Source organism: Scyliorhinus canicula, chromosome 5 (assembly GCF_902713615.1).
Source record: "Scyliorhinus canicula chromosome 5, sScyCan1.1, whole genome shotgun sequence".
Taxonomy (NCBI): domain Eukaryota; kingdom Metazoa; phylum Chordata; class Chondrichthyes; order Carcharhiniformes; family Scyliorhinidae; genus Scyliorhinus; species Scyliorhinus canicula.
Window position 1 is genome coordinate 42,699,939 of NC_052150.1, and position 15,133 is coordinate 42,715,071.

The window sequence follows — 15,133 nt, forward strand, 5'->3', positions numbered from 1 at the left end:
TGGAAGGGGTCATGACAGTATTACCTAGTGGAACTTGCTCAGCAATAACCTGCTCAATGATGCTTAGTTTGTGTTCTACCAGGGCCATTCACCTCCTGTTCCCATTACAGCCTTTGTCTAAACATAGACAAAAGAGCTTAATTGCATAGGTGGGGTGAGAATGCTGCCTTTGACATCAAGGCAACATTTGACAGAGTTGGAGCCTGAGCAAAACAGGAGTCAATAGAAATCAGGCAGAAAACTCGGTTGGTTGGAGTCACACCTAGGACAAAGTAAGATGGTCGTGGCTGTTGAAGGTCAATCATCTCAGGTCCAGCACATCACTGCAAATGTTCTTCAGCGGATTGTCCAATACCCAACCATCTTCAGCTGCTTCATCAATGACCTCCTTTCCCTCATAATGTCAGAAGTCGGATATTCGCTGATGAAAATGAAATGAAATGAAAATCGCTTATTGTCACAAGTAGGCTTCAAATGAAGTTACTGTGAAAAGCCCCTAGTCGCCACATTCCAGCGCCTGTTCGGGGAGGCTGTTACGGGAATTGAACCGTGCTGCTGGCATGCCTTGGTCTGCTTTAAAAGCCAAGTGCTACAGTTTCAAGACAGGATGGTGTGTGGCTTGGGGAGGAACTTGCAGATAGTGGTGTCCCCATGCATCTTCTACCTTTGAGTTGGTAGAGGTCATGGGATTGGAAGATCTGTCTAAGGAGCCTTGTTAAGTTGCCGCAGTGCATTTTGTATGTGGTACACACTGCTGCTACTGTGTGTCGGTGGTGGAGCCAGTGGATGTTGAAGGTGGTGCATGGGATGCCAATCAAGCATGCTACTTTGTCCCGGGTGGTGTTGAGTTTCTCGATTGTTGTTAAGAGTTTAACTCATTCAAGAAAGAGGCTTATGCTTTGTAGACGGTGGACAGATCTTGAGGATTTAGGTGGCGAGTTATTGTCCATAGGATTTCCCGCCTTTGACCTCCTCTTGTAGCCACAGTACTTAGATGGTTGGTTTAGTTTAATTCCTGGTCAATGGTAACCCATAGGGTGTTGAGATGCGAGTTTCAGCAAAGGTAATGCCATTGACTGTCACGAGGATATGGTTGGATTCTTTCTTCTTGGAGATGGTCATTGCCTGGCACTTGTGTGATATGAATGTAAATTACCATTTATCAGCCCAAGCCTGGATGTTACCCAAGGGCAGCACAGTAGCATTGTGGTTCGCACTGTTGCTTCACAGCGCCAGGAGCCCAGGTTCGATTTGCGGCTTGGGTCATTGTTTTTGTGGAGTCTGCATGTTCTCCTTGTGTCTGCATGGGTTTCCTCAGGGTACTCCGGTTTTCTACCATAAGTCCCGAAAGATGTGCTTGTTAGATGAATTGGACATTCTGAATTCTCCCTCAGTGTACCCGAACAGGTGCCGGAGTGTGGCGACTAGGTGATTTTCACAATAACTTCATTGCAGCATTAATGTAAGCCTATTTGTGACACTAGTAAAGATTATAGATTCTAAGGTCTTGCTGCACACTGGCACGGATTGCTTCAGTACCCGAGAAGTTCTGAATAGTGCTGAACATTATGCAATCATCAGCAAACATTCCCACTTCTGACCTTATGATGGAGGGAAAGTTGGGTTTTACGATCCCAGACCAGACCCCGATAGTGGCCAGAATACTGGACAGATACCCCAATATTTTATTTTAATTTTGTACGGTAGCGCAGAAAGGATACCTCGCTCCAGGAGTGATTATGAATGGTATATCAAAATGGTATATTAAAACAAACTTTAATACTAACACAGTATTAGAAGATTTTTTAATATCACATCAGAAAAACTTCCAATTACCCATTAAACAATACCATTCAATACAGTGAAAACAATACCCTTAAATGGTATCACAGCTTCATTCAGCTCCCAGCTCAACTGCTTTCTGCAAAATGCCTGATGCCATGGCTCTATCCCCCCAGTAATGAAATAAGTAACGGGTTGTAACCTCCAGGCTATCCAGCATCAGATTGGGGGATACCCCAAAGATGCGCTGGGGAGTCCTCTCGAAACATCCCAGGGTAAGCGTTTGCATGGCAAATGTCAGAAGTGCTCAGCTTCCCCTAGGATACCACGCTTTCCAAAGAACCATCCAAAAATGTGATTTAAATTGCTAACTTTGGATGGTCCTGCCAGCGTTACAATAAAAGCGAATCCAAAAAATTCAAAAGAATTAAAATGTCTTCTAACTTCTCGGTAACTATTTTAAACACCCCAGACTGGACTCCCCAGAGGACAATTCCAACCTCTCCCCCAGTCCACAAAATATCTTTAATTTTCGCAACTTAAATTAACATTCATGTCAAAGAATAAAACAACCTTTAATGTTTTGTTACTGGAATATTAGGTTTTTCAGTCCTCGGAGTTGCTTCACATTATTGCCACAGGGCGGCATGATGGCACAGTGGTTAGCATTGGAGCTCACTGAGCCAGAGACCAGGGTTCGATTCCGATCTTGGGTGAGTGTCTGTGTGGAGTTTACACATTCTGCCCATGTCTGCATGGGTTTCCTCCCACAGTCCAAAGATGTGCAGGTTAGGTGGATTAGCTATGCTACATTGCTCCTCAGTGGGGTGACAGGGATAGGTGGGGGATTGGGCCTCGGTAAGGTGCTCTTTCAGAGGGTCGGTGCAGACTCGATGGGCCGAATGACCCCCTTCTGCACTGTAGGGATTCTGAGATATCACCAAATACCAACACGTGCTTTGCCAGCACGGATTACTATCAAACAATCAGCAGTAGGATATTCCTATGAGCCAATCCAGAAACACTGAAGCCAATTCTAAAACTCCTTACCAGCACCCCAATACATGGAATCTTCTTCATTTCTATGGATCAGCAGAACAAATCTGCTGAGCCATGATAAAATGAAACTTATATTCCTAAGGAAATTGGCTTTTATGTTCATAAAGTTTAATCAGATGAAAGTTGGTCCAGCTCATCTCTCAGTGACATAGAGTCTCCACACCCTATGTAGCCATGCTGGCCACGCAAAATGGACACTGAGCCAAAGTAAAATGGAAGACAGAAGGAAAAGCCTGTTTAGTGAGAGCAGACAGTCTGCTCTCAACTAATTAGCATTTTGCAAGCAGCAAACCAGTTTCTGGCCAGGTGCAAGATCTCCAAGCCAAAGGTGTTAATGGCAAAGCGCTTAGCATTCTGATGAGGCAGCCCAGATCCAGGCACGAACAATGGCAACATTTCCATCTCAATGTAACACTTGATTGGTTGCGCAGACAGGATGGCACCAAAGTAACGAATATCGAAACCACCCCCCAACACCGAGGAAGGCCCTCGCATTGGAGGATTTCGAAGGTAACCGTTTGGAAACGCTCCAATCGGTACCGAAAGGTAGAGCCCGCCTAGAAGGGGGCAAGGATATTAGAGAGGGGTATAAAGGCAAATTCCCCACATAGCCCGGTCTGTTAAACCCGTGCTCCGGCTCTGATTGACATCTTGCATCCTGACTCCAGCCGTTGAGCACCAGCCGCCGAAATCGTAAGTCCAACGCTCGCTACGCGATCCAAGCCCGCTAAACCCCCAGTTACCAGAACGCTTGCTGAAGGCCGCAGTACAAGACCAGGACGAAGGCCTCGTTCTCTGACCTTGCCTGTTCCTGTTAGATAAGTATTCTGATCACTTAAGTTTAGTTATAGCTTAGTCTCTTAGTGTGTGCATGAGTATTTATTATAACTGTATAATAAATATTGATCGTTTGAACCTTACTAATCGGTGTATCGTCTTTATTACTTTGAACTTGACCTTGGAATACTTGTGACGGTGTCTATACGGCACCTGGCGACTCCAGAGCTGAATAAATACATAGAACAGAGCCTAGTAGTGTTAAGCACACGTCGAATACGGAGGCGTGTTAATACACTCCAATAAACGCGTTTTACAACCACAGTAAAACGTGCAACATTTAGTGGCGACTTCCTGACGGGACACGGTTGTAAGTGGAAACCCCACACCGTCCAGGACCCTGAAATTTGATTTAGAACTCCAAATTACAGAGAAAGTAAGAAAGTAAAGAAAATCACGAGTATTCAAGGTGTTCAAACTAATAAGCGTAATTCGGAAGTGTGTTTAGTGCATGCGTACTAACAGGGCTGTAAGGTAAAACTGAAAGCATTTTTGTTGCGACAAACTTTCGGCAGTTTTTGAACGGAACATAGCGTAAGCCGTACCCGTTTCTTGAAACACAACCCCAGCAACCCCCTGTTCCAAATTAATAAAAGAGAGTCAGAGAAAATGGCCATGCAGGCAATGGAACGTCTGATGGACCCAGAAAGGTTTGTGGTCGCAGCGACCAGCAGCAGTAGCAGAGTAGGTCAGTGTCCCACGTGGGAGCTGGAACTCCGCAAATATTTGCAGGGAAAGGGATGGCCCCTTTGGAAAGAGTTTTGTGCAAATGAGGAGACAGGTCCCGGGAGTATAGGTCATACTTGGTGGGAGAACCTCTCTCAAATACACAAAAAGAACCTAGGTAAAGCGCGCAAGCCGATGGCGATTGTGTCCTGTTTGGCACAGTTGCGAGGCGCAGAGGAGGTCATCAGGACGCTCCGGACAGATTTAGAAGAGAGGAATAGGATGAGTAAGGTCGATGTCAGGGACATCGAGAAGGAGAATCTGGATCTCAAAGGGAAGTTGGCAGAGAAGGATAGAGAGGTGGATGATGCCAAAAGGGCTCATCAGTCTTGTCTAGCTCATCTGAGCAGTTCCCAGACCCAGTATGAGAAAGCCTATCAGGACGTGCAACGTGCCGTTCTGATAAGACAGGAATCAGAAAAGCAGGTGGAGGCATTGCAGAGGCAATGTTCTGATCTCAAAGCAGCTTTGAGAGCACTCCATGCTGCAACGACCGAACAAAGACAAAGCACAGTTGACCACGCGAAATGCAGGAAACAGATTGCGGAACTGCAATCTCTGCTTTCGGTGCAGAATGGCTTCCAAAGCACCTTTGGAGCACAGTTAGATGGGGAAAATGCCCCAGATTGGCAGGAATTAAGTGAGACAGCGCAGCGTTATGTTCAGGGAACATGTGCGCCCGCAGCTCAGCAGAAACGACAGGCACCACAACCCCCCACAGCTCAGACCCTAACCGCACCCATGAATCCCGTAACCACGCAGAGAAAAGCCGAGACAGAAGGCGCCCCAGACATAACCTACACCACCCCTTTAACAGTAACCCAGCTAAGGGACGCGTGTGAAAAGATCACTCCGTTCCTCCCCACCGCAGACCCCCACCAGTTTTTCGCAAAAGTTAAACAGCAGGCTACCATGTACGGCCTGGATGAGAGAGAGCAGGTTAAGCTCACAGTTCTGAGTTTAGACCAAAGTGTAGTAGCAGCCCTCCCCGACCCACAGAACGTGGCAGGAGGCAGCCTAGAGGAGATGCACACCGCCATTTTAGATGCCATAGGGTACAATAGAGGTGACCCAGTAGAAGGATTAAACAAATGCAGACAGAAAAGATCCGAACACCCCACAGCATTCGCAGGAAGGCTGTGGATTCATTTCAGCGCAGTTTTTGGACAATTAGACAGAGCGCATTTAACCCGCGAAAACATGGTTAAATGGACGCGCACAATAATCTCCCACGCAACAGAAGCAGGACAGAGCGCTTGCAACAGCTATGACCCCTCAGAAGAGGCCCATAACGAGAAATGGGTCCTGAAAAGGTTGTCCCGCGCTTGGGAGCAATCGCTTCAGGAAAAAGGCAAAGTTAGATCCCCAGAAGAGGCTCAGGCTGCTGCAGATATCCAAGCAGTCAGAGAGCACCAGAAGCCCGCATGGGTAAATGAAGGCAAGAGCAGCCCTCAGCAGAAAGGACAGGAATGCTATAACTGTGGACAGTTAGGGCATTGGGCTAAGGAATGCAATGCACCCCAGCGATCTCAGAGAGGCCAGCAGACAGGCACTCTGAACCGCAATAAGTCAAAACCGATCCATAATGTTACAGTACAGTCAGGACCCACCAATGTGGACGAGACGGACTGACGGTGTCCGGGCTCCCCCACTTGGGTCTGTGACACACTATGGGATCCATCAGGGAGGCCCGTAGTCACAGCGAAAGTCAAAGGGAAGCCCATAGAGTTACTGTGGGACACAGGAGGCTCCCGCACCACCATTAACTCTACGATCACGGCACACTCAGACACGTGGCCGACCACATCCACCATTACACTTAGCGGGTTCACCGGACACTCGCAGCAGGGGCACATTACAGCACCCATAGCAATTCAGCTAGGGAACATTAGCACAAGGCACCCCGTAGTTCTAGTAAACCTTCCCAGGACAGCAGAACACATCCTAGGGATTGATTTTATGAACACACACAGCTTATCGTTCGACCCAGTAAACCAGTGTGTCTGGCGAATGGCAAGAGCAGACAGAGCACCTGCCACCCTCACAGTAGGAGACTACGCTAATCGGATTAGCGCAGTGGGAGAGTACTCATTCGACCTGACTACACTCCACACAGACAGACAAATTAAAGCATTACTGAACAAACACAGGACAGCATTTGCAAGTCACCGTCATGACTGTGGCAGAATGACTGGACAAGTTCATGTTACCGGACAGGACCCCCGACCGCAAAAGCAATATAGATTTCCCCTCGAGGCAGAGGTGGAAATAGAAAAGGTTATAGGTAGCTTGTTGGACCAAGGTGTACTCAGAACGGTAGCCTCCACCAACAATGCCCCTATTTGGCCAGTGAGGAAGCCCGATGGATCATGGCGTCTGACCATCGATTATCGGGAACTCAATAAAGTAACCCCCGCAGTAGCCCCAACGGTAGCTACTAGTCCCGAGACCATGCTCAAGCAGGGTCTCAACGCCAAGTACTTCACGGTATTGGATATCAGTAACGGATTCTGGTCCATACCATTGGCAAAAGCGTGCCAATACAAATTTGCATTCACTTTTAAAACTCAGCAGTATACGTGGACATGCCTCCCACAGGGATTCCACAATTCACCCTCCATTTTCCACCGACAGCTGGCAAGTGGACTAGAAAAATTTTCCCGCCCCGCATGTCTGGTACAGTATGTAGACGACCTACTACTGCAGACAGACACAAAGGCAGAGCACATTTCGCTTCTGGCCGAACTCCTGGAATTGTTGACTTCAATTGGATGTAAAGTTAACCCCAGAAAGGCCCAGATATTGGAAAGTAAAGTGATGTATTTGGGAACAGTCATCACACACGGCAAACGCGAGATCGAATTCAAAAGAATTGATTCGATTGTCAAATTGCCCCTTCCCCAGAATGTTTCAGCCCTCCGGTCGTTTTTAGGACTGGTTGGTTATTGTCGGAACCACATAGACGGATTCGCGACAAAAGCCGCCCCACTTTCAGACCTCCTTAAGAAAGGAGCCCCCTGGGAATGGCTTCCGCAGCATACAGGCGCTGTGGAGGAGTTAAAACGAGCCCTTAGTGCAGCACCCGCGCTGCTAGTCCCAGACCAACTTTCCCCGTACGCAATCGAGGTAGCTAGCACAGATCTGACCCTCTCGGCCGTGTTGCTTCAGGAACGGCACGAGCAGCTAAGACCAGTGGCTTATGCCTCCCGACTGTTAGACCCAGTTGAACATGGATTCTCTGCCTGTGAGAGGCACCTCCTTGCTGTCTTCTGGGCAGTACAATACTTCTCATACATTACCGGACTCAACCCCATTACTATTCTGACCGAACACACACCCACACAGCTACTCCTAGACGGTCGACTGAAGGACGGTTCAGTTAGCCAGATTAGGGCAGCTAGGTGGACACTACTTCTACAAGGACGGGACCTTACAGTAAAACGGACCCGCACACACACATATTTAGCAGACAACCTCCAATACCCCGGACAGCCCCATGACTGTGAAATTGTAGCACCCCTGCATAACACAGGCCCCTTCATAGCAAAAACACCCCCCAGGAAGCTAGGAAACCCAACACAAGGCACCCCACACACAGACACGTGTGGACCTCTCAAGATATACGTGGACGGTTCATCCACAGTTTTAAATGGTGAACGTATCACTGGATGCGGCATCTACGTCGAGGACGCGCAGGGGCGCGCTCTCGAGGAAATAGCACTGAAGTTACCTGGTCACTTAGGCGCGCAGGCAGCAGAGCTAGCAGCCATAGCATATATAGTGGACCACCCCGATTCTTTCCCCAGCCCAGCAGACATATATTCGGACAGTTTATATGTCTGCAACAGTTTGACAGATTTTCTGCCCCTGTGGAGGACACGAGGTTTTGTATCCGCAGACGGAAAACCCCTTCCATCAGCCCCCTTACTCCAGCACATTCTAGAGAGAGCGAAGGACAGGACCTTCGGAATAATAAAAGTTCGCAGCCACCATAGGTCATCACCCCCTGGGAATGTAAAAGCCGACGCATTGGCTAAGGCAGGTTCCAGGAGAGGACACTTATGGACCCCCCCAGCTAGCGCACCAGCTAGCGCCCCTGTGAGCGCAGTACAAGTCTCACAGACAGAGGTTAAAGATCTCGTAGCAGCACAGAAACAGGATGGAGACCTCAGGGAGGTTTTCAAGGGAAACTTTGTGCCTGCGTACGAACACTTTAAACACGCACTGACCACACATGAGGGTGTGATCATTAAGGATCAACTTTATGTGGTCCCACAGCAGGATAGAAATGCAATGATCGCTTTATTTCACGATAACCACGGACACCAAGGAATTGATTCAACCACGAGGCACCTCAGGCAACTCTGTTGGTGGCCTAATCTCAGGACAGATGTCACACATTATATAGAGAATTGCCTTATTTGTGCACAGAATAACCCGGAGCGGTATTCTAAGAAGGCACAACTTCGGCATACTCGCCCAGTTAACGGCCCCTGGACAAACCTCCAGATCGATTTTATAGGACCATTGCCCCCTTGCAGGAATGGCTATAAATACGTTCTGGTGGTCATCGACACCTTTACCAAATGGGTAGAGGCATTCCCCTCTAGAACAAATACAGCAAAGACAGCTGCAAAGATCCTGACCCACCACATCTTCACGAGATGGGGTTTACCCCGAAGTATCGATTCGGACCAGGGATCTCACTTTACAGGACGGGTCATGAGGAACGTCCTGACAATATTTGGGATAAAACAGAATTTCCATATTGCGTATCATCCACAGTCCAGCGGGATTGTGGAGCGCATGAATCGGACTCTAAAAACTACCCTTAGGAAAATGGTTCAGGAGAATAACTCCACATGGGATTCAGTGCTCCCATTTGCACTTATGTTCATAAGGAACACTGTCTCCACATCTACAGGATACACATCACATACACTCATGACCGGACGCCCTATGAAAGGTACAGAATTCCTTTTAGGACTGGACATGACAAGCCCCGAAGTGACGGCCCTCACACATGAAAAGGCAGTTAAAGATCTAGTTGAGACTGTGAGGTCTGCACAGATCGCAGCCGCAGTCCAGCTAGGGAAACGCCGACAGCAACGCACTGCCTGTTTCAATAAGACCGTACACACCACAGAATTCCAGGTTGGGCAACAGGTAATGTTATCTGTTTATAACCCCAGCAGTTTTTTGGCTCCAAAATATTCCGGCCCATACTCAATTTCGGACAAAATTAGCCCCTCCGTTTACAGGATAAAGTATCCTAATGGGAAGACCGCGTGGTTTCATATTAACCAGCTTAAGGCGTATGGAACACAGTCTAACCATGCTCATCATGTACTGCTGGATGCAGCAGAACACTTCACCCCGCCCACCAGAAACACTTTTCCACCATCCCCCTCACAGACCAGTACATCCACGGACTCACACACGACTCCGCCCACAGACCACTACAGACCACGCCCACAAGCTGCCACAGCAGAGACAGCAGGACTGTCACTGACTCTGAAGACAGCGACAGCACACAGCCATACAGCCCACACAGCACCAACTACGACCCCGACTCCAGTGACCCCATGGAAGTCACTTACCTTAAAAACCCAGAACCACCACCCGACCCCGACTACCCCGACAACACACTCGACACTACATTATGGCACAGGGACAATTCGTTCAGACTTGTCCGTAACGATGAGAGTGACCCCCGGTCACACAATTCCAAAGTTTCATGCCTGATCCACACAAGGGTGTGGGATCCGGGAGAGCAGGACGACGCAATGTCTGAATCCCGACACGGCAACCCCTTTGTGACCCTGTTCACAGAGGCAGAATCAAAGTGAGGTGTCCAGATGATGTAAAATAGGAATCGTTTGAGGGAAACGATGTCCTTTCTGACGGAACCTGCACGTATGTTTGTCTTCGTTTTATGTTTGTTTGTTTTCAGGATTGTAAATTGTTCAGCTGGAGGATGGACATCTTCTTTTCAGCTGAAAAGATTGTGACCACCTCACATACACAATAAATTTCTCTGCCGAAACCTTTGAGAACTTCGGTTCCAAAAACCCAGTTTGATTGGAGATCTTTTCCAAAGTTGTAAGGCCACACGCCAAATAGCTTATCTGCAGATATCTCTGAGAACTTCAGTGATGTCCTCAGTTGGAGCATCTTGGCTCCCTTGGTTTTTTTAGGTGCCCCTCTATTCGGCGAATAGAGGCTGCAAGTCATGATGAACACATTCGTACCCGTTTTTTTTTCCAGGTTACTCAGGCAGTGGACAAACGGCACTGAGGACCCGCCCTGTCTGAGAACCAAACTTGGTCAGCCAAGCTCGGGTATGGCACAGCACGCCCTACCCGGGGATTCCATCCAACTCGTACCCGTCGCGGCCCATACGCAACTCATTCGGAAGTTTGTTTCAAAGTTTGTTTTCATTTTAAGTTAGGTAGCCCTTCGGCCGCCATCCCACATGCTATTTACATCCGGGAACATTCGGATGGTAAACTAGCAAAGCCTGCGAGACGGCTCGCAGAAGGAAGGATTGTTAGGTGTATGCTGGTCTTTAAATTCGCTTTTTGAAAAAAAAAATGAGGGGAGTCACAGGGTGTGACTTAGCCAGTCATTTTAAAGGGTCAATTGGGTTTTGAAAGACAGATGCACTAACAAGTAAAGGTCTTAAACTGTGTATTGACAGATACTGTGCTTGATCCCAAAGGTTTCAAAGGTCGAGACAGAGGTCGAAGCCAGGATTGTCAATACCGGAGGAAGAAGGAAGAGAAAGAAGAACAGCAAAATGATGGAAACCCACCTATTGTTTCTAAATGTTATGTGTATATGTGTGGAAACAAGACACGTTTCCCCCACAACCCCCACCGTAAATGTTTCAATTACAGCAAACCCCCAGTGCTCAGCCCTGATCAGCGAGGTTCAGACCTGGTGCACTAAATTCATGACATGGTACTCCATGTCCTATATAATCGAATCACTGTTGGTGATCGCGATCCTCATCATACTAGTACAGACCCTCAGGTTGAGGAAATGGAAGAGGAGAGCCTCTCGTTCCAGCACCTCACCCATCTATAGAGTTCAATCCCCCATCTTCGGATTCCACCAAACCCCTCAACCCCTCACTGATTACAACACTCTGTAAATAAAAAGTTCAGCCATGTATTATATTGTTCCATACTCGACTGCCGAGTTGGGAAGTGTGATGTTGTGGTGTGAATGGTTAAGGTTTTAGAGTGATGAAATGTTAAGTTAAGGTTAAGGTTAATAGTGATAGGTAGAGGTTCCCAGTTGTAGTAATGCATGTCCCTTTGACATAGGGCCAAGTAGAAATGTTAGTTAAAATTTTTTTCTCTTCTTCCCATAGTTTAAGATAGAGTAGAACAGGAACTGGCAAGAGGTCAGAACACAAGGAAGGCAACGTACATAGGTGATCCTTCACAATATTATGATTGTGAGGATCACAAGGAGGGAATGTAGCCATGCTGGCCACGCAAAATGGACACTGAGCCAAAGTAAAATGGAAGACAGAAGGAAAAGCCTGTTTAGTGAGAGCAGACAGTCTGCTCTCAACTAATTAGCATTTTGCAAGCAGCAAACCAGTTTCTGGCCAGGTGCAAGATCTCCAAGCCAAAGGTGTTAATGGCAAAGCGCTTAGCATTCTGATGAGGCAGCCCAGATCCAGGCACGAACAATGGCAACATTTCCATCTCAATGTAACACTTGATTGGTTGCGCAGACAGGATGGCACCAAAGTAACGAATATCGAAACCACCCCCCAACACCGAGGAAGGCCCTCGCATTGGAGGATTTCGAAGGTAACCGTTTGGAAACGCTCCAATCGGTACCGAAAGGTAGAGCCCGCCTAGAAGGGGGCAAGGACATTAGAGAGGGGTATAAAGGCAAATTCCCCACATAGCCCGGTCTGTTAAACCCGTGCTCCGGCTCTGATTGACATCTTGTATCCTGACTCCAGCCGTTGAGCACCAGCCGCCGAAATCGTAAGTCCAACGCTCGCTACGCGATCCAAGCCCGCTAAACCCCCAGTTACCAGAACGCTTGCTGAAGGCCGCAGTACAAGACCAGGACGAAGGCCTCGTTCTCTGACCTTGCCTGTTCCTGTTAGATAAGTATTCTGATCACTTAAGTTTAGTTATAGCTTAGTCTCTTAGTGTGTGCATGAGTATTTATTATAACTGTATAATAAATATTGATCGTTTGAACCTTACTAATCGGTGTATCGTCTTTATTACTTTGAACTTGACCTTGGAATACTTGTGACGGTGTCTATACGGCACCTGGCGACTCCAGAGCTGAATAAATACATAGAACAGAGCCTAGTAGTGTTAAGCACACGTCGAATACGGAGGCATGTTAATACACTCCAATAAACGCGTTTTACAACCACAGTAAAACGTGCAACACCTCCTTTTTAATTTTCACGTGCACTGATTTGTAGGAATAATTGTTTTCTCATATTTGAGGCTACAGGCTCAGAGCACATGATTTTTCTATCAGGGTATAACCCAGGATAATGTAGAAAAAGAAACAACATCAAAGGCTGATATCATTCCATAAAAGCTGTCCAATCAGCGTATTAAGCTCCTGTAGCGATGCACAGAATATTCTTTGAGGAGCCGCTGGAACAGTGAAGACAATAATTGTAAAATACAGTTTCCAAGTTCCACTTATTGTCCCATTAATACCTTGTGCATCAGTTAGTTTTCACATGTACGCTGACACAGCCAGCTCTACCTCACTATCACCTCTCTCAACTCCTCCATTCTTGCTACATCATTAGACGCTTACCCAGTATCTAGTAGTGGATGAGCAGAAATTACCTCCAATTAAATATTGCAATACTGCAAATTTTGCTCCCCAGCTACTAACTCCAGAGACATCCAGTCCTCGAGAGGAGGGCATCCTCAGTGAAAGGGGCTACTGATCGAGGTACCCCACACTGTCAACTTCCCACCCGAGATTTGCTGTTTCATTTTTTGGTGGTGGTCTTAATTTGTGCCTTTTTGTGCAATCCTTTGCTGACAAGTGAAAACAATTACTTACAAACACATCACAACCCTAGACACCTATTTGGGGCCACCTTTTAATCTATTCAACTCCAGTAACAATAGGCCTGATTTCTTAATTCCTTCTTTTAAATGCAGCTTGGGTTCTTCAGTGACTGTAGCCCAGTAACCTTGGTCATTAGCCATCATAAAAATAGCTTTGCTTCAGCTTTTAAGACGGTGTAAAGCTGTCGCACTGAACTTATGGCTCAGTTTAGTCATAATTTTTACAGAAATTTGCATTTATATAGTGCCTGTAGTAAAACGTCCCAAGACATTTTGTCAAATCGGCTCATTTTTACTATAGTGCTATTATGCAAATCACATAAGTTTGCAAGCCACTGGAAGCAAGGAGCATAATTCTGATTTAGTTCCCTGCATTCAGGGCAATTATTAAAACTACACTATCTACCATCAGAGCTGTCATTTTGTTCTGGCCTCAGGTGTGCTCAATTTCCCAACCCATCCATACAGGCCAACAACTTTATTATCAAATTGCCGGCAACATCAACCTTCCTCTGAAGTTGCGGAAGGTCAGGCTAAATGCTAAAGTCATGTGTATGACATTTGAGCAACTGCACTTGCTCTATTAAAATTGGTGAAATTCGTAATGTAAAAATTCTCAGCGGGTGAAGATCTGAACAACAGCAAGTACTTGTAAATTCACCCCATTATATATTCCCAGATGACCTCCATTGAAACAAATCAGTAACAGATTTAGAGACGATGGCTTGATGTGTGGTGGTATTATTATGATCTGAGGGTCGGGTCGAAGTGTCAAGAGAGTGCGCTTTTGGCTTCTGCAAGATAGAGGCTGGCTCTCCAGACAACAAGAGTGGTTTGGTGGCAACAGGGTTGGATATGAGAGAATGAAATGCCACAAGTTCAGAGGGAGACAGGTTAGAATGAGTAAAGGGAGCTAAAAAATTAAGATGACCATGTCATGCCAGCAGTTCTCAATGAAAAGATTGAGGGAGAGGAAGAGACCAGTGGGAGATACAGGTAGAGGGAGAATACAAGAATTGGATAAAAGGGTCAACTGTGCAGTGGAGGACTCCGTGCCAAAAAAGTGGCACAAGAGGTGAAGCGGAAAGAGTTCAGCATTGTGCCAAGCTTGAAATTAATTGAGGTGAGCTAAAGGGTCACGGTCTTTGCGCGGGAAAAATGATTAAGGTCAGAGAGGGGAAGATTTGAGGGTGTTGTGAATGCACAACAAGAGGTGAAGATTAGGAGAGGGATGGGGTTAGAGGGAAATGAAGGGGAAGGAAGATAAGCGGGCGTACTGTTATGTATTGCAGAGTAGAATCCATGTTTAGCAATTATAAAGATTCTTTCCTGCTTGTACCCCTTTACGTGTTGAAGCAGGAAATCGGATTTCATTTTTGACAGCTTCAAAGTAGCCTTCATTAACTGCATTCAACTGACAACTCAATTTTTGAAGCTTAACTTCGAATTATTTTTCATTTTCTTCATAATGTTCCCTAGTTCTCTTTGCACCACTTTCCTCCCACACGCCCAAGAGGAAGTACAAATCTGGGGCCTAAACCAGCGTTTCCTCTATAAATAATAAACAATTTTTTACGATATATTTATAATTTTCTGCTCTGTCAAATGGAATGTAAAATGCACATAGATCTGTTGAAAGGGAAAAT

General features: G+C 46.6%; 1 protein-coding gene across 4 annotated transcripts in view; it reads right to left on the minus strand.

The window, feature by feature from the left end:
• The window catches only part of cdkal1 (CDK5 regulatory subunit associated protein 1-like 1), a 781,965-nt gene that overhangs the window by 324,142 nt on the left and 442,690 nt on the right, over positions 1-15,133 (minus strand). The window lies entirely within an intron of this gene.